Source organism: Halichoerus grypus, chromosome 2, assembly GCF_964656455.1.
Source record: "Halichoerus grypus chromosome 2, mHalGry1.hap1.1, whole genome shotgun sequence".
In the NCBI taxonomy this organism is placed as follows: domain Eukaryota; kingdom Metazoa; phylum Chordata; class Mammalia; order Carnivora; family Phocidae; genus Halichoerus; species Halichoerus grypus.
The window spans coordinates 55,502,603-55,526,177 of record NC_135713.1 but is presented as its reverse complement, the minus strand read 5'-3'; positions in this window follow the sequence as shown (position 1 = coordinate 55,526,177).

Sequence of the window (23,575 nt, the reverse complement as noted above, 5' to 3'; positions counted from 1 at the left end):
TTAACCTTTTTTCTCAATTTCCTATTATTTTTTAATAGAATACATTCTATGATCCACCAGACTTTCACCTTCTAAAAATCAAGAAATGATGCTCCTATTCTCTCAGTATTCTGCCACTACCTAGTAGAGCAATGTGAAACCAAAATAAACCCTCCTTATATGTATCTTGAATGAATCACATGAGAAGTTAGAAGACAATTCCATCCATTACAGCAATCAGCAGGGCATAGTGCAAAACAACACTAAAGCCTTGGCTAAGATTCCCAAAATGTGTGCTTTTCTTGGTAAGAAGCAAGCTCACACAAGTCACCAAATACTGTGCTATTGCCATCTTCTCTAGAGTCTATCCAAATAACAAGATCTCCCTCTGCAAGGGCACTTCTCCTGAGAACCTGAATAGGCAATACTCTCTACCCCCCCAAACCCCAGGAATATGAAACATGGAAATGCACCCTATTATGCCCTGAGAGTAAACATGTTTTGGTATTTAAAATTACCCTTAGAGAATGTTTGTTTCTAGCCAAGATGGAAAAATAGAGACCAGAATTAATCTTATCTAGAAACAACAACAAAAAAGAAAACATATGAAACAATAGTTTTCAAGACACTGGATACCAGGTAATGAAGGGTGAAGCTTCCTGAAAGCAAGGTGAGACTGACAATTGCCCCAATTTACTCTGTTGATAAACTGACCAGACTAGCACAGAGAGAAGGAAACCGGGCAAAGCCTAGAAAAATCTGTGAGTTAAGGAGATTGTTCTGAGAGTACAGGGAGACTAAGGAAGACAGAGCTTGCAAGTTAGAGTATTTCAGAGAAGAGAGCTACACAGAGAAAAATAATCATGCATCTGTAGCAGGTACCCCTCAAGTATTTGGCAGTGATGACTGGTGTGTAAAAAAAACTAGCTGTAGCCAAGAAAAGCACTGACTAAACGGATTAGAGGAAACAGTACCCAGTGCTCAGAGAGAAACAGAAAAGTGCCCGTTCCCAATAGGCAAACTGGAAAAAGCTCAAAATTCGCAAGGAATTATGTAGAATACTCAGAAGAATTTGCCTCTGTAGTGGAGTATAATTAGCCTTAGGCTAACAAATCTACAGCCTTGTTAATCTGCTTAACAAATCTTAAAAACAAGACCTAAAAGGATCAAACTGTTCCTGGGTAACTGAGCTACATCTCAGAACAAACCTCAAGAATATTTATAGGAATACAAAAATATCCAGCACTCAACATGATAAAACATGTTTGAGATCCAATAAAAAAGTAACAAACATGAAAAGAAGTATAAAAGATGACTAATAGTGTAGAGAAAAATCAGCAATTGAAACTGATCCAGAACTGACACAGATGTTAGAATTAGCAGAAGAGGACATTAAAATAGTTATTTATGCACTATCTATCAAAACAAGTAAAGATGTGAAAGATATAAAAGTTGAACCTACATCAAAATTATAGAGCTGAAAACAATAGTTTCTGAGATCGAAAATACAGTGGATGATACTTGATAGCACCTTGGTTATTGGAGAAGAAATAATTAGTGAACTTGAAAACAGAGCAGTAAGTTACAAAAAAACTATACAGATTTAAAAAAAAAAATTTAAGTGAACCAAAAATCTATGAACTGTAAGATAACTTTAAGTGAACTAATATATATGCAATTGGAGTCCCTGAAAGAACACAGGGAAGAAAAATATTTGTAGAAATTTCCATATTTGATGAAAACTATGAGTCCATAGATCCAAGAAGCTCAAAAAATTCAAATACAAGAAATATGAAGGAAATTATATCAAGGTAAGTCATAACATTTCCAACATCCAGTAATAAAGAGAAACCTAAAACCAGCAGAGATAAAAGACATTACCTACAAAAGAACAAAGATAAAGAAGACAGAAGATTTTTTCTTAAAAACAACATAAGCAAGAAGACAGTGGAACAAAATTTTTAAAGTAGTAAAAAACAAATGTCAACCTGGAAGCTTATACCCAGCAAATATACCTCACAAAGATGAAAAAAGGCTTATGCAACTACTACTGAAATAATTCTTCATTAAACGAGGTCATCAGGCAGAAGTAAAACAAAACCAAATGAAAATACAGATCTATACAGAGGAATATAGAGCATTTCAAGCGCCTTATACAATAAACTTTATCATTCTTTAAAAATTAGGAAACAGTGGTTTGGAGAGGTTCAGTGACTATTAGTAAACAGCAGAATTGCTATTAGAGCTCATACAGCTTTTGCAAGACATACAAATAGGTCCATGGATTCTTCTAAGTGTGTTTCAGGGTGCCCTCCTTCAATTAACCAATGTAGAGAAATGGCTTCCTGTGTTTTTATCTTTTGAAATGGTAATTTCTCCAGGCCAATCCCACTGTGTAAGATAATTCTCTGAGGTATGCTCAATTAATAACTATTTGAATTACTTATTTAATACAGCTCTAGTGTCTTTTTAAAGATGTGCATTTCTCCTACAAATGTAAAGTTCCATTTTGTAACACCACCATGTCTAGCACAACATGGAATATATATAATGCTAGTCACTAAATGCATTTGGATTTCTCTATTAGTCAGTGAACTATTTGAAAGTAGCACCATGTATCTGCATCTTTTTATTCCTAATGCAATGCTTGGAACATAGGTAACACTCCACAGATATTCACTGACCAAGTCAGTGAATTAAATGAAATTAGTAGAATGGAATTGCTAAGAAAAATAATTTCTATTCTTCTTAGTAGATTCAACAGTTAATATAATTAATTCTCAATAGTTTCCTTCATTCTTCCACAGTTCATTTTTTCCCTCCTGCCTTCCTTTTCTTTCCTTTTTTCCTGAATTAAAATAAACAAAAGATTTTTAAACTCTTTTATCTGAGCCTGATCTAGAGAACACTGGACAGTAAAATTGTCTTTGGCTGGAGGAATAGGAATAGGAATAGGCCAGTCAGATGACCTGAGTATTGTGGTTCATATAAAATTTAATTCTGATGGTAAATTAATAAATTGCTCTTTAAGTTTATAAAAAAATAATAAATAACCCTTAAGCCTTAAATTATCTTAAAGTATAAGTATAGTTAATTTTTCAGAACCTACAGGAGAGCTATTGACATTGTAAAAATTTACCGCAAGACCCTTGCAGGCAGGATGATGTTAACTCAAAGGAAAGGGTGGAAATTCAAAAGGTAAATGATTAAGGGATATAAATTCAAGTTGCTTTTCATTTTGGTTTTAATAGTCTAAAACACTCCCTCAGGAGAGCCTTTGGACAATTATGAAAAATAAAACAGGCAATCATTACATTAGTTTTTCCAATATATAGTGTGTAGACTATCCATGTTAGAATAATTGAGGATCCTTCTTAAAAATGTAGAATCCAGCATTTTTCTCCCTCTCTCTCTCCTTCCTAAATGAACCAAAGTCTCTGTCTGGGGTCTGAGAATCTATGTTTTAAATCTCTTTCGAGGGCCTCTTACATATTGCAAGACTTTGGAACCCATGAGAAACTACCTAATGCTCATGTATCAGTGTGGATTCCTTTTCCCATAAACAAAAGAAAATCCAACATCCATTAGCTCATATAATTGAAAATTCAAGGGGCTGTGAGTACTGCTAGATTAAGTGATGAAAGAGCTCAAATAGATCCTGGTTTCTGTCTCTGTCTCAGTTCTCCTTACAATGAACTTGTCATCTTCTCCAGACTGAAGTTATTCTTACTAAGTAATATGGTTAAAAAAAAAAAAAAAAAAAATTGGAGTTAGTAGATTTTGATGGTGTACCTGGCTAGGCTTGAGCCTCCTGCCTAGTCTTTCAGGAACAGATAGATTTATCTTCACTGGAGCACATGCTAGAGACAGTATACATGTATATATATGTGTACACTGACACACACATACACACACATGCACAAAACAAAGACAGACAGAAACACACACACAAAGAATGACAAAAAGAGAAACTGCAGATTCCTAGGATAACAAATATGTAAGGTTCCATGCTAAATTATCTCCCTAGAGGAAGGACTGAATGCACATTTCATGCCATACCCGCTCTAGGAGGTCAAAAATGCTTTCAGCATTACCCTGGGAATTAGTTTGAGACGGTGAGGCACTGCCAGCGTCCCAATTTTAACTTAGAACCTTTTCTTTTAGAAGCATATAAATTCCTCCGAGTATAGACTATTTGGGGGATTTCACTGAACATTGTAGTTTAAAAAAAAATTGAAAGCTAGGAAAAAAATTGATAACCTGAGAAGAATAAAAGAAAAATGGGAAACAGAGATCTAATACACTGAATAAGAAAAGATGCATCATTATAATAATTTCTTCTCTACAATCTAATTACAATTCCCAAATGTTTTCCTTAACATCAACACAATCTTTTTTTTTGAAACTAAAAATTATTTTGCAAATGAAGCAAAGCAATAATAGACCATTCTGAGAAAGGAAAACCATGGAATTAGTTTACTTAATCTCAATTGTTCCAGTTACCAGAACATTTTGATTTCTCTAACTGGCCTCCAAGAGACTTCTAATCAAAATTTCCTTTGTGTTCAAATATTTTGTAGCTACTATTCTTTTGAAATGTATGTCTATGTTTTCTCATTTGAAAACTATACTTTGTCAAATATATTTAACTATATAAATTACCAACTGTTCCAGGGAGCAATTTCAAGTCTTAATTTGGAAAATAGGTAAAATATTAAAATAATGGGGTTAATTTTAAATAGTTCATAAATGTTCTCCAATTTTACAATTCTGGTTTGTATATATGAGTAATAAACTATCATCAAAATGGGTTTATTCTCCACAGAGAGATTTCTGAGGATCTCCTGAAATTTGGGAAGGCTACTAACATAACCCAAGCCACTTTCATTCAAGATACATTTGGCCTACATCCTGAGATTTTAGATATGAGTAAGGCCTAAAATCCTGGCCTTAGGGAGTTCAGCTTGGCTGATGAGACAGATAAGCAACGAAGCAGTGTAATAACTGTCATGATAAAAGCACATATGGGGTGTTGCAGAAATATATAGCATTAGAGCTACTGCGTTCTGATAGGGCTGGCAAACTGCTCTCCAAGAGCATTAATATGAACAAAGAAGGAAATTAGAAATTATTTTGCCAAGGGGAAAAGATACTGAACGAGAACAGCGTGTGTAAGGGCCTAAAGCGCAGAGTGATCATGGTTCATTCAGGGACATATGGGTTCCTCTACATGTCTGAAGCCCACAGTTCCTAATATCATAGGAGAAAGATAAGACCTGAGAGGTGAGCAGTGGCTAGATTACAGAAAGCCTTGATTACCACATTGGATTTTCCTGAGATGGAGATAAGGAGGCTGTGTGTGGGGGCGGCGGGGGGGGGGGGGCACGGAGGGGAAACACAACAAGGACCATAACAACACTGCTAAGCATTCACTATGTACCATGTATTGTTCTACGTATTGTTTAATCCTCACAGCCTTACTGTGAGAGAAACTGAGACATGAAGGCTAAATAATACTGTCTCACAATTCTCAGCCTGTAAACATTATACTTGATATTAAACCCATTATATGACTTCATGAGACTGAAGCCATACTGTCCCAATATATTAGGGACTGATTATATTTTAGGTCAAAATATTATTATGGTAGATTTGTGAAGGATGTATTGAGAAGAAAGCAAAACCAGAGACAAGAATATTTTAAGAATAGAGGTTGGAGATAATAAGGAATTAAATGGAGGGAGTAGCTTGCAGTTACTACAGAGCAGAATGGATGAATTCTACAAATATAGAAGCAAAGAAATTTGGCAAGAAAATCTGGGAAAGGGGGGATTCTAGAGGGTTACCAGGGTTATAGTTTTAGCGACCAGGAGGTAGTGTCAGTGGAAAACTGGGCACGCCATTTACTAAAAGTAAAATTCAGAAAAAGCGACAATGTTTGAGACAGGTAAGTTTATAACTTCAATTTTTGAAATAATGAATTTTTTAAAGACTTTATTTATTTGAGATAGAAAGAGAGTGAGAGAGAGAGAGCATGAGTGGCAGAGGGAAAGGGAGAAGCAGGCTCCCCACTGAGCAGGGAGCCCCACAAAGGGGTTGGTCCCAGGGCCCTGGGATCATGACCTGAGCCGAAGGCAGATGCTTAACCCACTGAGCCACCCAGGCACCCCTGAAATAATGAATTTAATTCATCTGTGGATATCCAGGAAGTCAGGCTAGCAACATGTTTTTAATGACTGCCTCAACTTCTAAGTGACGTCTTATAACACCAAAGAATGAATGAGAATCTTTCTTTCATCTGTTCTCTTTCCAGTTCAAGTTGTAACCAAAATCAATCTATTATGACCCATACCTAAATTCCCATACCTGCACTTTTCTCAACTTGGCTTATCACAAAAAGATAGATCTTCTCACTTCTATTCTTGAAGGAAGCATGAATCATACTCAGTGGGAAAAAACACAGCACTGGGAGTCTTAAAATGTTCGGTTCCTTATCTCACCCACATCTGTAATTCAGTGACCTGCTCTCACTTGAAAAATATTTACAAATATAAGAAGACTTCCTCTTAGTCCTTTTAGTTGGAAACTCCAGCTATTTATTTTAAAAGGTTTTATGGTGGTATTTACTGTATTTCAAAATCTAGATAATAGTAATATACAAATTTATTTTGCAGGTTTGGTCCCTCCTTAAGAAAAAAAAAAATCATTGTTTCCTTAACATTAAACAAAATAATTGCCTTTACGTTAACTTATCTTCAGTCTTGACAAATCTTTTAGGTTTATTTGTAACTCCTGGTGGGCAGTTATTATTTTCTTGCTATACAACCTGTCCTTATGTAATTCTTTATCAGTGTATTTCTAAAACACAAACATAATCAACCTTTTCTCTGTAATTTAATAGTCTTTGATAGTGCCACAGTACTATTAAATAAAGTTTAAAATTCTTAAGTATGGCATCAAAGTCCTTTATAAATTGGCCCTCTGTACCTTTCTATTTCTATCTTCAGCTACACTCCCAAATATACTACATGTTGCTCCCTCAGATGTACCACACTCTGTCTTATGCCTTGGCCTTTGCTAAAGTTACTCCCACTATTGGAATTTGCTTCTCTGGCAACACACACACACACACACACCTACCTCATTGGCATTTCATACTCAGCTAATGAAGTCCAATTTAAATGTTAATTGACACTTTCTCTAGGAAGCCTTCCTTGGTGCCCTGTAGCAGAATAAATTATCCTCTCATATTCCAATATCACTTTATATATATCTCTTTAATACCTCTTCTCACATTGTATTATAACTTAGGTTTTCCCAAACTGGGGTTCCTCTTGTATTCTCAGAGGGTATCTTTGAAATATTTTTGAAAATGTTTTAAGTTTGTTTTTATTTCATTAATGATTTTAAAAAAATATATATGTAAGCATTTCTAGATCATCCACTTGAGCATTTATAACTAAGTACTATGGTACTATTTAAATGCTGAAGTTTGCATTTACCTTTTTAATCATGTTGGACATATCACACTATATTGTCATATGCTAAAGAAAATAACATGGGATAAAAAATGTAAAAATGTTTTCTCCCATGTGAAGGCCTAACAAATGTATCTACATTGCCATACAAAGAAGGGATCACATATTTAAAGGAAATAAAAGTAATAGTGTCATTTATAATTTTTGTTTGCTTTATAATTGTCCAAAAGTTAAATACTATTTGTTCAATCAGATTTTATTTATGTACATATTGCATTAACTTTACACAAAATTTATGTCTTACCTTTTTGTTACTTTTCTTTTTAATTTAAAGGGGTTTTAAATTACTCAAGTTTGAGAAATATTATATATATGTAGATATATGTGTATATATGTGTGTATGTGTGTGTGTATATATATTTTTTCTTTCCCACTATATTGGGGAAAGTGATATGAAAACAAAACAAAAACTTGTGTTTATCAAAATATTTCTATATATAGCACAATCCTAGGAATAGAGTAAGGGCTCAAAAACTTATAATACCTAACCACAAAAGACCCCGAACAGCCAAAGCAATCTTTTTTTTTTTTTTTTTTTTTTTAAAGATTTTATTTATTTATTTGAGACAGAATGAGAGAGAGAGAGAGAGAGAGCACATGAAAGGGGGGAGGGTCAGAGGGAGAAGCAGGCTCCCTGCCGAGCAGGGAGCCCGATGCGGGACTCGATCCAGGGACTCCAGGATCATGACCTGAGCCGAAGGCAGTCACTTAACCAACTGAGCCACCCAGGCGCCCCTTTTTTTTTTTTTTTTAAGAATTTATTTATTTGACAGAGAGAGACACAGCGAGAGAGGGAATACAAGCAGGGGGAGTGGGAGAGGGAGAAGCAGGCTTCCCGGGGAGCAGAGAGCCCGATGCAGGTCTCAACCCCAGGACCCTGGGATCATGACCTGAGCCGAAGGCAGACGCTTAACGACTGAGCCACCCAGGCACCCCCAGCCAAAGCAATCTTGGGGAAAAAAAAAAAAAAAAAGCAAAGCTGGAGGCATCACAATTCTGGACTTCAAGCTATATTACAAAGCTGTAGTCATCAAGACAGTATGCACTGGCATACAAACAGACACATAGATCAATGGAACAGAATAGAGAACCCAGAAATGGACCCTCAACTCTATGGTCAACTAATCTTCAATAAAGCAGGAAAGAATATCCAATGGAAAAGACAGTCTCTTCAACAAATGGTGTTGGGAAAACTGGACAGCAACATGCAGAAGAATAAAACTTGACCAATTCCTTATACCATACACAGAAACAGATTCAAAATGGATGAAAGAGGGCGTCTGGGTGGTTCATTCGGTTAAGCGTCTGCCTTCGGCTCAGGTCATGATCTCAAGGTGCTGGGATCAAGTCCCACACTGGGCTCCCTGCTCAGTGGGGAGTCTGCTTCTCCCTTTACAGCTCCCCAACCCCATGATCTCTCTCTCACTCTCTCTCAAATAAATAAATAAAATCTTTTAAAAAATGGATGAAAGACCTAAATGTGAGGCAGAAAACTATCAAAATCCTAGAAAAGAACACGGGCAGCAACCTCTTTGACATTGGCCATAGCAACTTCTTACTATACACATCACCAGAGGCAAAGGGAAACAAAAGCAAAAATGAACTATTGGGACTTCATAAAAATAAAAAGCTTCTGCACAGTGAAGGAAGCAATCAACAAAACTAAAAGGCAACCTACGGAATGGGAGAAGATATTTGCAAATGACATATCTGATAAAGGGTTAGTACCCAAAATCTATAAAGAATTTATCAAACTCAACACCCAAAAAATAATCCAGTTAAAAAATGGGCAAAAGATATGGATAGACATTTTTCTAAAGAAGACATACAGATGGATAACAGACACACAAAAAGATCTCAATATCACTTATCATCAGGGAAATACAAATCAAAACTACAGTAAGATATCATCTCACACTTGTCAGAATGTCTAAAATTAACAACACAGGGAACAACAGATGTTGGCAAGGATGCGGAGAAAGGGGAACCCTCTTACACTGTTGGTGGGAATGCAAGCTGGTGCAGCCACTCTGGAAAATAGTATGGAGGTTCCTCAAAAAGTTAAAAATAGAACTACCTTACAACCCAGCAACTGCACTACTAAGTATTTACCCAAAGGATACAAAAATACTGATTCAAAGAGACACTTGCACTCCAATGTTTACAGAAGCATTATCAACAATAGCCGAATTATGGAAAAAGCCAAACGTCCATCAACTGATGAATGGACAAAGATGAAGTATACACACACACACACACACACACACACATGAAGGAATATTACTCAGCCATCAAAAAGAAAGAAATCTTGTCATTTGCAATGAGCTAGAGTGTATTATAGAGCTAGAGTGTATTATGCTAAGCAAAACAAGTCAGAGCAAGACAAATACAATATGATTTCACTCACATGTGGAATTTAAAAAAACAAACAAAAAATAAACATAGGGGAAGGGGGAAAAAAGAAAGAGGGAAGCAGACCATAAGAGACTCTTAACTACAGAGAACAAATTGAACAAACTCCATTGCGTTACTGGAGGGGAGGTGGTTGGGGGATGGGCCAAATGGGTAATGGGTATTAAGGAGGGTACCTGTTGTGATGAGCCCTGGGTGTTATATGTAAGTGATAAATCACTAAATTCTACTCTTGAAACCAATATTACACTATATGTTAACTAACTAGAATTTGAATAAAAATTTGAAACAAAACAAAAAATTATAAAAACACACATAAAATTTACTATCATAACCATTTTTAAGTATGCAGTTCAGTAGTGTTAAGTATATTCACGTTTGTGCAATAGATATCCCTAACTACTTACAGTGCTGAAGGTCTACACCAATTAAATAATAACTCCCCATCTCCTAGTTCTTACGAACCATCCTTTTACTTTCTGTCTCTATAGATTTGACTACTTTCAATAAATGATTCGTATACATGGAATCATAGAATATCTGACCCTTTGTACTGGCTTATTTCACTTAGCAAAATATCCTCAAGATTCAACCATGTTGTAGCATATGACAGGATTTCTTTCTTTTTTTAAGGCTGAATAATATTCCATTGTATGTATATGCTACATTCTGTTTATCCATTTATCCATTAATAGACCTTTGGGTTGCTTCCACCTCTTGCCTATTTTGAATATTACTGCTATGAACATAGGTGTGCAAATATCTCTTCAAGACCTTGCTTTCAGTTCTGAATATATACATTTTATGATAAGAGTTAAGTAGAAAACATCTTCATTCGCTGAGGGCCAAGAAAGCCACTTTTAGCATTCCGTAGATCTTCAAATTGATTCCTGGAGGCACTTTTCCGAAATCATATTGAAAATATTAACATGCATGTCTGTTTGACATTAAAATGATTTTAATGTGGTGAACAGTTATTGCTTATAACTTTGTTTTGGAAATTATTTGGTTATATGTCACTGACTTAATTTATGATTGGCAGTGACTCCTCAACAGTAATTGTGCACACCAGGGATTCTTATAAAGCAAGGCTATCTAACTTGCAAAATGTTTTTAAGTGTTAGGAAATTTTGATAATATTAAACTTAACAACTAATAGAATTGATGTGCTATGTTATGAACACTGAATTAAGCATGCATTGACCTCAAATTCAGTTTTTTCTTCTCCAGATTTAAGACATATATATATATTTTTTTTCATGTCTCAAGAATTTTTTTTAAGTCCCTCAGCAAGATCACAGGTCCTAAGCACCCAGTATTTAATGGATAAAACACACCCGAGGAACAAACATTCCACCTTTAAAACTACATAAAAATTAAGCCTCAAGGCTATAATATAGTATATAAGAAAATAAATCAAATTAGATATGGTCCTTTCTGAGTGTTGTGTCTCTAGGGTGTTACCTTGAGGAACAGAAATATTTTAAAGTTAAAATATGTGCTGGGGTCAGAAAATGAACGGAGAAACTTTTTTTTTTTTTTTTTTTTTTAATAAATTGAAATCATTCATCAAGTTAGGAGAATCAGAGTGCAGAAAAGACGACATGGGTGGCTCTACGGATCTAAAAACTTCATAAAAGCCATTCCAATTTGGAGTAGTTTCGCAGACATTTGTATGCCAAGATTTCAAAAGGATCCCTCTTGCCCTGAATTTATTTGCCCTCCAAACCCCAAATTTCACAACTTATTCTTTAGCAAGAGAGGAGGACATCTTTATCTCAAGACAAGAGAAAAACAGAAATATTGCTCTATGGAATTTCAATTAAATATATGTCTTCAGAAACCATTTAACTTTTGAAACACCCTGACTCATGTAGATATTTGTTTAACGTGTCAGGAAAACATGACCTGACCTTCATATCCTAAACAAATGGTTGTCCAGTAATTACTGTTGTAACTGCTACTTGCAACTGTTTTCAATAGATAACTGTGAGGCTTGTATGTAAACTAAACTCACTTTCAATGGGAATCCTTTAAAAACGTATAGCAAGCAATCACACAGAAATATTAATTTGCACTCAAACACTTGATGCCACAAGACACTCCAATTATCTCACTGTTGAAGCCAGAAGACTTTTCCAGGCTTAAAACTAGTCTCTGAAGAGATTTAATTCAATATTACTTACCCAAAAGCAGCAAGCATGTTCTTTTTTTGACCTTCAGGTCAATGAGAGTGACCCAACTGAGACTCAATCAAATCTGAATATGTACCCCCCTAAAGAACTATTCACAAGGTTAATTGTATCTTGCTTCTATTTGCTGAATAAGGAAATCAATTAAAGAGAAGAGCAAAAGAAGCCATAAATGGCTATACGAACTATATAGAAGTGAGCCATATAGAGAAACAGGCTGCCTTTTGCTTCCCATCTTCATAGATCTCTGCAGAGAAGGATATAAAACAATGGCAGAGGCATTCTTGTGCTTCCTATCATCGTTGTAATTAGTATCTATTTTACACTTGCATCAAATTATGTTATTTGAGAATTCACAGAGGCCAAAACAGATACCTAAGACAATTTTGTTATTGGTCATATGGCAAAATTTGTTGGACTTAAATGGTGAGTCAATTCACTACTTTGTAGGGAGACATAATAATAAGAGGTTTAGTTGTAACAACCTGGCATGGGGGTGGGAAGAGAAGGTTTTAGTGAAAGTACTATTATGTATTAACTTTCAAGGTTTATGTATGGGTAATGAAAAAATATATATCAAAAGAGCACAATTTATAAAGAAAGATAACAGAAAGAAGAAAAAACATTTTCTACAGGAAATACAAAAAGGGCTGGAGCACCTCAGTCCTTAACATTACGCTCAATTATAGAATATAATAATGTAAAAGAGAGGGAAAATATTATTTAAACCTTAAAATAATGACAATAAACATTTGAAGGCTTACTAATGCCAAACATTATCCTAAGAGTTTTATAAGCGTCTTTTCATTCCTCACCACACTCCCTGAGGCTCAGAGAACTTAACTCCTTACTCAGGGTCACAAAGCAAGGAAACTGAATGAGTTCGATCCTGAAATACTGCAGCCAGTTCTTCATATTTAACTGTACCTTCTATCCATCTATTATCTACAACAAGACATGCAGACAAAACAACAATTCAGTATAAAAACAAAGAGCATGAAAGCTTATAACAAAGTGATAGCTCATGTGGAACAATTACTGAGGTTTCAGTTGAGGATGAGTACTGAGACTTTAGAAACAGAGGCAATAGTAAGCCAGAGCCAACTGTTAAGGCTTCAGTCAACTGAAGGCCTCTAAGAGTTTGAAATTAGAGCCAAGTTTCTCTTTGCAGTTGATGTGTGTTGATTATCCAGAGTTTCCAGTATTAGCAGTTCCTTGGCTTACTCTGAGCAAAGCAAACGTGACATTTCACCAAGATGCCTGGGAAAAGATGAGGTTGGAGATTTTGGCATAAATCTTGGTTTCCTGCATATGGCTATAATACTGAAGTGTGGTTCTGATTTTCATCTCTAAAATGTACCAATAATGTCATTTTAGGGTCAGAAATTGTGTTCACTCATTCTATTATGAGGGCCTTCCTTCACCTCTCTATCAATCCATCCATCCTTCCTTTAGTCAATCCTTTATGGGGCTGAGCTCTGTATTGGGCCCTAAACTTGAGTGTAACTTTTGTATGTGTGTTGGCAGAATACTAAAAAACCGGAACTTGTTAGTTGTAAACCTCATTCTGATAATCTTCTAATTTTAAAACTGTATCAAGAAGTCTCCCTAAATCCTTTGCTCTTGATTAGGTCAGACATTTAGTTCCTTCTGAATGTATAAATGCCATGTTCAATCCAATCTTTTCATTAGAAAGACTTGGAGCTGTTTACCCTTTTCTTCCAACAATAGCTCCATCCTACTCACTTTCCCTCCCCAAATCCCATTGTGTTGGGATTAAATGAGACCAAAACATCTGTTCTTCTCTTCTGTGGCACCTCTGATGTAGTCTGTCTCACAGTAGCTCTATTGCTTTTCCCATTCAGCAGTTAGTACTCACAGGATGTTAAGCTGAGACCTGAACTATCAGGATCAACATTTGAATCAGGATTAGCTATCAAAGGAAGGCAACAATTTACTAGGCCTCATGAGGGGAACTGGCTTTTCAGAACAATTCTCCCCTCAAAAAAGCATGACTAACACACTGAAGGGAAAAACAAAGAGGCAGAGAGCATGTTAGACTTGTTAAATAGTGGTGGTGTGCTGTGATCACTGCCTACTATGGGAAGGCAAGACAAAAAATGCAGACTGAAGCAAGAACGCACCTGTTCATCACTGTGATACAGTCTTGAACTCTGAGTAGCCAACTAAAGCTACAGCACTTCCTTTACAGCAGATCGTGTCTATTTTCAGCTTTTTTGCTTTCTTAAATCTCCCAGGTAAGACCTAATGAGCTCTGTAAGAGAAATCATTATGCCCTCTGAAAGTGCTGAAGTTAAAAATATAAGTTAAATTTATTGAAGGACTTGGTCCAGTAAGGGCTTCTCAAATGTGACATATACCTAAGTTGTATGTGTATTAGTGCATCTTTTGATTGCATACTGCTGAGGCAAGCAAGAGCGAGAGGATGCTTACAGCTCTTAGTCAAAAAAAAAAAAAAAAAACTTTTAATGTATTTGCTCTCCCTGGTGCGGGTGCCCTTATCATCATAGAGTTGTTTTTATTAAGTGCCAATTGTACACGACTGTGGTTGAGGCCAAGCATAAAGTCCGTTACCTTCTTGAGCTTGATTACTAGGCTCTTCAAAAAGGTCCCTCATTTGTTGTCCCTTTCTATAAAGCATGCATTCCCAGGAAGTAGTTAGCAGCAAGCAGCTAGTATTAATGGATTCTTTGAAGGACTTTCCTGGAAGCTAGCCTCCTGCTGAGGTGAGTGCTTTTCCCAAAGGGAACTAGGCAAAGACTGAACCTGGCTTCCAAGTTCTTTATTGTACCCTTAAGCACGCCTGAATTAAAACAAGTCATATACACCTGGACAGATGGTGCGGCATTGCTTCAGTTCATAAGTAATGGAGCATAATTCAGAGTACACTCCACTGGCTCAGTCTGATCCCCATGAAGTCCTCTTCCAACTCTTGACAAACTTGACAAGGCAGGCATTTCTGACTATTAATGTATTTTTCTTCTGCTAGGTGACCCTAAGCCATGGAAAGAACTTACTCTAAATGCAATAAAATAATCACAGTTTTTTTCAGAGGCCCAATATAATGTGCCTTTCATTTTTAATACAATCACTATGCCTTCTCATTTGGAGGGGGTGGGTCTCGCTCTCCATTTCTCCCACTAAAATCCTAATTTAAACTAACATCATCTGATGCTTTGATCACCCCATGCTTCTTATTCTTCTATTTCAATGGCCATATTTTTTTCTCAGCATTTGATTATGAAAAATTTCAAACATACAGAAAGTTGAAGCAATTGTACAGTAAAAGCCTATATACTTACCATGTAGGTTCTATAATTAAATATTCATTCTGATTGTGAAAATATGTAAGTTAGGTTAATCACACTATTCCCCCAATGAACACATTCTTACTCTACTCAGAATAACATCCAAATTCTTTGCCATAGTTTACCAGGCTCAGCCTGAGCTGAATTCCAACTTCTATATGACCTCATTTTTTTACTCCTCCTCCTTTCCATTACTGATATCTGGGGTAGTGCCATTCTTTATATTCTTCAAATACAACAAGTTTTTCCCTGACTCAGGGCCTTTCCTTTGCTCTTCTACTAGACCTACCCCTGACCATCTCCTTCTCTTCCTTCTGGTCTCAGCTTAAACATACCTCCTCAGAGACCCTTTCCTTGTCCTTCCCATCTGAAGCACATCTTCTGCCCCCAGTTACTCTCTACCACAGTACCCTACGTGACTGCATTTACAGACCATTTTCTGAAATTCCCTTGTTTGTTTTTGTGTTCACTTCTTATTTCATATCATTAAAATGTGAGCTCTTTGAAGATTTTTTTTTGAAAGCAAGGACTTTGTCTGTTTTATTCACATCCAAATGTCAGTGGCTTGGGCAGTATCTAGTTCACAGAAGTTGAATAAATGTGTTGAGTAAATTTATGAGTATCATGAAAAGGCAATCCTTCTTTTGCACAGCTAAGTATAATCCTATACTGTACTGTAGAAAACAAAATATACACAGAAAAATCCTAAGACCTAGAACACACAGACACTCAAGTAGTAACTGTCTTTAGCAGCTCATGGGGGCACTTCCTAGGCTAGATCAAAACAGGTACCAGTTAATCAAAATGATTCATTGAAAATGTGGCACTCTAATCACTGAAGACATAGTTGCAGTGGACCTACATCTAGGATATTTAACAATACTAAGGGAAGAGCTAAACATACAGGTAGGAAGGCATTTAACTTTATTGCATGAACTAAAAAACCACAAAATATGCAAAGATGCTAAATTGGTGGCATTGCATTTTCTGTAAAATATTTCTAACCTATTGCAACTATTTTGAATATATCCTTTTGGGTTCAGTATGACATTTCTTCTAAATATTCTGGAGTATTTTTTTCTTCTTCATAACCTTCTTCCTAGCACCATGGAAAGCTTCAGGATAAAAAGAGAACTGTGGTGATTTTCCTACTAATTAGTTGCTCTTATTAAAAAGAGCAAGATAATTGATTTTAGGATGCACTACCCCTTATTAAGACCTAATTAAGCTGTATATCAAAGACTAATTAAATGGCATTATTCCATCTCACTGATGAGTCTTGATGCTTGGTGAATAGATTTGGGTGGTAGATGAATACTCTTGGAATAGATTTCACAGCCAGACAGATAAATATAGACTAAGAAGCTGAGTAAAGGGAATTTTCGATTATCTAAACCTAACACACTTATTGGTATTTCTTCAGCCTGACAGTTTGAAATGCACAAAATGAAACGTTTAAATACAAACTCGGCACTGTGGTAGGATGGAGAACAATGAAAGGGCTTCTTTGGAAAACGGAAAATTTAAATATGCCATTAATTCTTCCAGTGAAATGGTGGACAGGAGAATTGGAGTCATTTTTTTTTTTTTTAACTCTTTTCATGAGCCAAGCTAGTCAGTCTTGATGAACCTCAGATGAGAGCTTGGTTACACTGAAAAAGAATATCTGAAAACCTGAGATCATTTTTAAAGTTGCCAATCACCATCTTTGCTAAGTTTTCTGTGGATCTCAGGGAGAGGAAATGGGGAGTAGTAAGGGATTATTATCATGGTAAGGAATCTGAATACAGTAGGAGCCCAGATATTGATGAAACTGTGGTCCAGCCAAAGAGAAACTGCCCTCAAAACGTATTTGGAGAGAAGAGCTATTAGTAAGATAAATGTTTTTCAGAATTTTATTCTACACCAGAAATGAATGTTTTCAACAGCAAATCAATCTCTGCTAAGTCAATATTTTACTTGACAAAGAAGATCATATACCAACATTTCAAATGTTATGTAAATCCATTCATTGCTTTAATCCCATCAAGCTAACCTTGTACTCCCAAGGCTGCATCTTCAAGGCAGTGTCACTGTGACAACAGAAACTCATCATTCCATTTAATCTATGAGGTCACAACCTCCTTGGATTATGGTGGATAGTCTCTCAAATTCTTTGGTGCTTCATAATGCAAAAGCTTTTGAATAAATCACAAGATATTTGCAGAAAGTAATGATTTCACTATACAGCTGAGCTATATTTGATTGTCTTTAATAGTTACCTTCACTAGCAGTATAATAATTTGCAAACAATAACATCAGTCATATGTCACTTTTGCACTCATTACTGGCCAAGGTATAACCCCCAGGACCAATAATCTATACTACTGAACATCTAAATTAAATGTCACTCTGTGCTAAGTGCAGGTTATTCAACTGAAACTGAACTTTCACAACTATAACATGTATTTTGAATTATCTGAAGGACATCTACCCTTGAACTCTTTTTGCATTAATACACACAGAAGTGGAAATAGCTGCAACATCACTAAGAAAGCTGTGCAAATAGAGAACTGAAATCTCTATTACAGGAAAATGAGTAAACAATTTATTTTTAGCTATCTTTACAGAACTCATGGGCAGGAGATAAAGGGTTTGACTCAAGTATTTCAAGGTTGTCATTCTAGGTACTTTGTTAGATTTAATAGAGTTTATAATATTTAGATTACCTTCTAGATGGAGCTTCACTTTCTCTTTCATTTCACATAAAATTATGGATTTTAACATAATTTTAGATAATTATACACTGCACATGAATGCTGAAAAACAATCAATTAGTGACAACTATAATTCTTCTTTTGTTTTGCATTCCAAGCTTATTTTTTCTAATAGAGGTGGAACACGAAAGAAGAATGAGGATGGGGGAGGGTTAATTTATTTCTTGGGCTTTGTGTCTCAAAGGGAACAAATCTTTCATGAGCCCAAATTATGAATCCATGAATCCATAAATCTAATCAACAACATTAATAAAAGAGTAATGAGACACATTCATTAAGTTCTTGGAGATTTTTACAAGAAAAATACTATCAATATTAAGGGAGAAATATCAAAGGATCATGGAAGACAATGGCCCTGATAGAAATTTTAAGGCAATAAGGAAATAGAGGGTACTTTATGACAAGTGCAGACAGCCAGGCTTCTGACAATTGGTTCACAATCATTAAACTGAACATATCCTCATCTAACTGCCCAGGAAATGACTGTTGTGTGTTAACCTTGAATCTGAGCTCATTGGGAAACAGAAAGTCTCAAGATACTAAGGAAAAACATTTCTTTGTACAGCACACAATACCTCAATGTTAGAAACAGAGCAGCCCTTTCTACAGATGATATATTAGAAAATGAGACAGAGGTTTTAAAATTTCAACCTAAGCTTTGAAGTACAATGGTATTCCAGTGCATTAACAATAGATAGTGTGTTGCAATAAGATTAGCTAATCAAAATATGCTTTCATTTAGGGGAATTGACATTCATTTATGAGCAATTTGGGGAGCCTGCATGTCCAAATAACAATCAAAGTATAATGTGTATGATCTCCTCATTGCCACTGGCTTCTGCTTGGTGGCAGAGATAGATGAGAGCAGGGTTTGTGCTTGATTTGGGGGTTTTCACAGCTTGTGCCAAACCAATTGCCAGCCCAGCAAATGCAAAGACACACAAGCCTTATCAATAATAATTTGAGTGGTTGCTCACTCCATCCCTAAGATGTAACCTGAGGCGAGTAATAAAACTATAAAAAATATAAGATATGGTATTAGAAATGCACTTTAAGTTCTTTAATTGCTGAGTAGAATGATATTATTCCTTTAAAATGTGTGAGAATCCTATTTCAGATCCAGACTCCTTTATAAGTTCTTCTTTAATCTTTTCCTTTCTTCTCCTTTTAATTGCTTGTCTTATTTCTCCTATTATTGAGATATGAAGTTGAGTTTTAGAAAGCTGGAAAAGAACATGGTCCTTTAGCAGAAATAATAATACTAAAACTTCTTCAAAATATGAACTTTTACCATTGTTTCCTTTTCAAAATTCTCTAACAGCCCCCCCGCCCCACCTCCAAACTGGTATTACATTGGTCTTTTATTTAGGTATACATAGATCTTCCATCATGACTGCTGATCTCAAGGAATTTACGGTCTTTGTTGCTTAATGCAAAGCCTCGCATATAGAATATGTTCAATATGGATTGAATGAATGAGTGACTGCAAAAATCACAAAAGTCAGTAATGAATATCAAAAAAAAAAAAAAAAAAGGATTTCTAAAGCTGCTTAGCATTGTTTATGGTTAGAGTAAGCACTTCCTTACTTTTGGAAATTGAGAAGCATTGTAAATTTATCCTATAGCCAAGCGGTTTTCAAATTTTTTGAAAGTGACCCACAGTGGAAAATGGATTTTGCATTATGACATTAGGACCCACTACTTTCACAGACATACACACACCTAAACAATGAACCTGTACAGATACATACACACATATCACTAAAGCAATAGGATAGGCAAAATTCTAAAATGACTCCCAATGAGTTATACTCTTGTGTAATGCCCTCCCCTTGGTAGGGACAATGCCTGTGGATATAAGATGTTACTCCTCGATTAGGTTACATTGTAAGAAGAGGTGAAGACATTTTTCAGCTGTAATTAAAGTCTCTTGCCCCTAATCAGCTGAATTTAAGTTAATCAGAAGGGATATTATCCTGGGTGAGCCTGACTTAATCACGTGATCACTTTAAAAGAGGGTCAAGAGGCCAGAGACTTGAAGAAATAGAGGATCTTGAAGTATAAAGGGTTCTAGTACTAATTCCAACATGGGATGGGAGAGGTTCTCCCATACCACTAAGCTATTCTCTGGACACTACACTAGCTGTTTATCCCCCAATTTAACTCAATTCTGACACTATCTACCTGAGATAGCATCAGATTCCACAGTCCTACAAGACTGCCTCCCTGCCCACCCCCACACACACTTCAGATGTAAATTGCAAGCCCAGGTCTCCACCTGTGCTTCTGACTGACCTGCCAGATCCCCACGACCCCCTCCTTGGGCTTTAGATACCAGTCCCAAGTCCAAGATGTTACCTGTATTTCTGACTGACTGGCTATCAATCTGAGGTTCCCACAACCCCCTCCTTGGGTTCAATTAATTTGCTAAAGCTATTCACAGAACTCATGAAACTTGTTTTTTCATTAGATTGCCAGTTATTATAAAAAGACAGAAGTTAGAAATAGTCAGATGTACGAGATGCATAGGACAAGGTGTGGAGAAATGGTGCAGGGCTTCCATGCCCTTTACAGGTGGATCAGATCACTCTTTAAGAATCGCCACATGTTCACCAACCCAGAAGATCTCTGAACCCAGTCCTTTTGGGTTTTTAATGGAAGCTTCATTTCATAGACATGATTGATAAAATGACTGGCCAGTGGCAACTGATTCAACCTCTAGTCCATCCTCTAGTTCACCCCCAGAGGTCAGGCAGTAGGGCTGAAAGTTCTAATACTCTAATCACATTGTTGATTCTACTGGCAACCAGCCTCCATTCCTAGGTGCAGTCCAAAAATCACCTATTAACACAACAAAAGCCAACTCTGTGCTCTCATCACTTAGGGAATTCCAAGGGTTTCTACCAAAAATGGGATAGAGACCAAATACATATTTCTTATCATAAATCACAGTATCACAGACAAGAACCCTGAGACTAATATAAGACCCAGTCCCCACTTACATGCTTATTGCAACCTGTGAGACCCTGAGCAGAGGCTCCAGCTAACCTGTGCACCAACACCCAACCCACTGTGAGATAATAAATTAATGTTTTAAGTTGCTAAATTTGTATTAATTTTTTATGCAGCAATTTCATTTTTTTATACAAAAATTATACAAAATCAATTATACAAAAAATTGTATAATTTTTATACAATCCAACTTCATTTTTCTTTTTCTAAAATGGTGGTCACAGTCAACTGAATTGATAGCATATAAAATAAATATGAGCCACAACTGACATTTTGAAAATTACAGCTGTATCTTAAAACCATCTTTTCCATGATGCCAAAAATTTATCAAGAGGTTCATTCCTTTGAGTTAAAGAATTTTATGTTCAGAAAGTCTCTTAAACATTAAAAGCCATTAATCAGGCCTTGGTTCACAGTAGTGAACAAAATATATATGGGTTCTCACCCCTAGAAACTTAGTCTAAGGGTTGGAGATATAAAAACAAATGAACAAAACCAAACATATAACTAGAGTCACTCAATAACTATTTAAGCACTATTTCAGCTAATAAACATGCATTTATTTGGGGGGATAATCATGAGAAATAAAAATGAGTATTATATAGTCTGTATTTTGAAGGGCTACAATATCTAGTAGGAAATATAAAATCTGTAAATAAATAAGTATCCCAAGATAATTATACACTTGGTATCAAGAGAACAAAAGATATAGCATGGAGTGACAAACTCTAACCAGGAAATTCAGGGAAGGCTTCAGAAAAGATGTGACATTTTATGTGGCACCTGTGAGTGGGAGGGGTCTACAAAATATCTCCGGTGTCCAAAAACTTTCCATGTACTTTGCAACGCTTTTTTAGAAGATCTTGCTAAGAAATTTGGGCTTTGAGGCTGAATTTGAATTAATTGCTGAAGTTTTGTTTGTTTGTTTGTTTTAAAAGAGTCTGACATAAAATTATAACCCTGAAATACAAACTGAATTACATCAAGTTGGCACTACCAGCACAAACAGAATATATATCAGTGACAAGTCAGTTAAATTCTACAGGGGTAGAAGAAGGGAGAGATGGAGAATTAGTCCAGACATTTTGGTTATTCTCTAAGATAGGCCTGAAGTAGAAAATTTTAGCTAACTAAATGGATTGAAATGATAATAATTATCTGGGTGGGAGAAGTCCATGCAGGGTTTTAAGGACTGTCCTAAATCAAGCACCCACACTCAACTTTATAAAACATGCTGCTCTAGGGGCACCTGGGTGGCTCAGTCAGTTAAGCGTCTGCCTTCGGCTCAGGTCATGATCCCAGGGTCCTGGGATCGAGCCCCACATCGGGCTCCCTGCTCGGCAAAGACGCGGCTTCTCCCTCTCCCACTCCCCCTGCTTGTGTTCCCTCTCTCGCTGTCTCTCTGTCAAATAAATAAATAAAAATCTTAAAAAAAAAATAAAAAATAAAAAAAATAAAACATGCTGCTCTACAGCCCAGTCTGGATTGTTCCATTATTGTTAAGAATAACACTCTTCTCTTGTACTCCATTATTTATAACTTAGCACATGGCTGGGAAATAAAGAATAACCACAGAAACAAGGCCAAAATAATTATCAAACATTATGGGGTTTGTTTCTTAGGTCTTTTTTACAGCCTATTTATCCTTGTTTTAAACACAATTCTAATAAGATTTCTTGTTTGTTTTGCTAACCTAGAGAAAGTCAGAAGCACTACACTGTGCCTTTCAAACAATGCCACTGTCAGCTTTCGAAGGTGTTATTTACATTTTATTCTGTAAGGAAGAATAAAAAATCTTCGATGTGAGGAGAACTTAGCTGTGCTCCAGAGAAAAATCCTTAAATGAAAAAAATCAATGTTGTTTTCTGGAATTAATTTCATGACTTATTTCCAACACACAGAAAAATATTAACTAGTTCTGTATTTGGCTCAGAGTACTGTTTTCTGTTAGTACTCCACTCCTTTGCAATAGAAAATAGGGCCTCATGTAAAACTTTGTTATCATAATCACCTCCAGCAATGAAATTTAATGTTACCAATGTTTTCTTCAGGTTTTAATAATGTTTAGAGGGGTCTCTATTTCCATTTTATTGATTTTTTTTTTTTTTTGAAGAGGGACTGTTTTGGTTTTTTTTTTTTTTTTAGAGAGGGTGGAAGAATACCATTTCAGAAAGAATCACTGTGTAAATAATTCACACCATAAAAATAACCCTATTAAAAGCTTAACTGAGGCTCCTGTTTGTCCTCTGCAGATCAAAGGAGTTCTAAAAAAAGAACAGCTCTAGATACTTATTGGTCCTAAGTATAATGATTGCTAACATTCAACATGTTAGAAAGCATAGACAGCTGAATTAGAC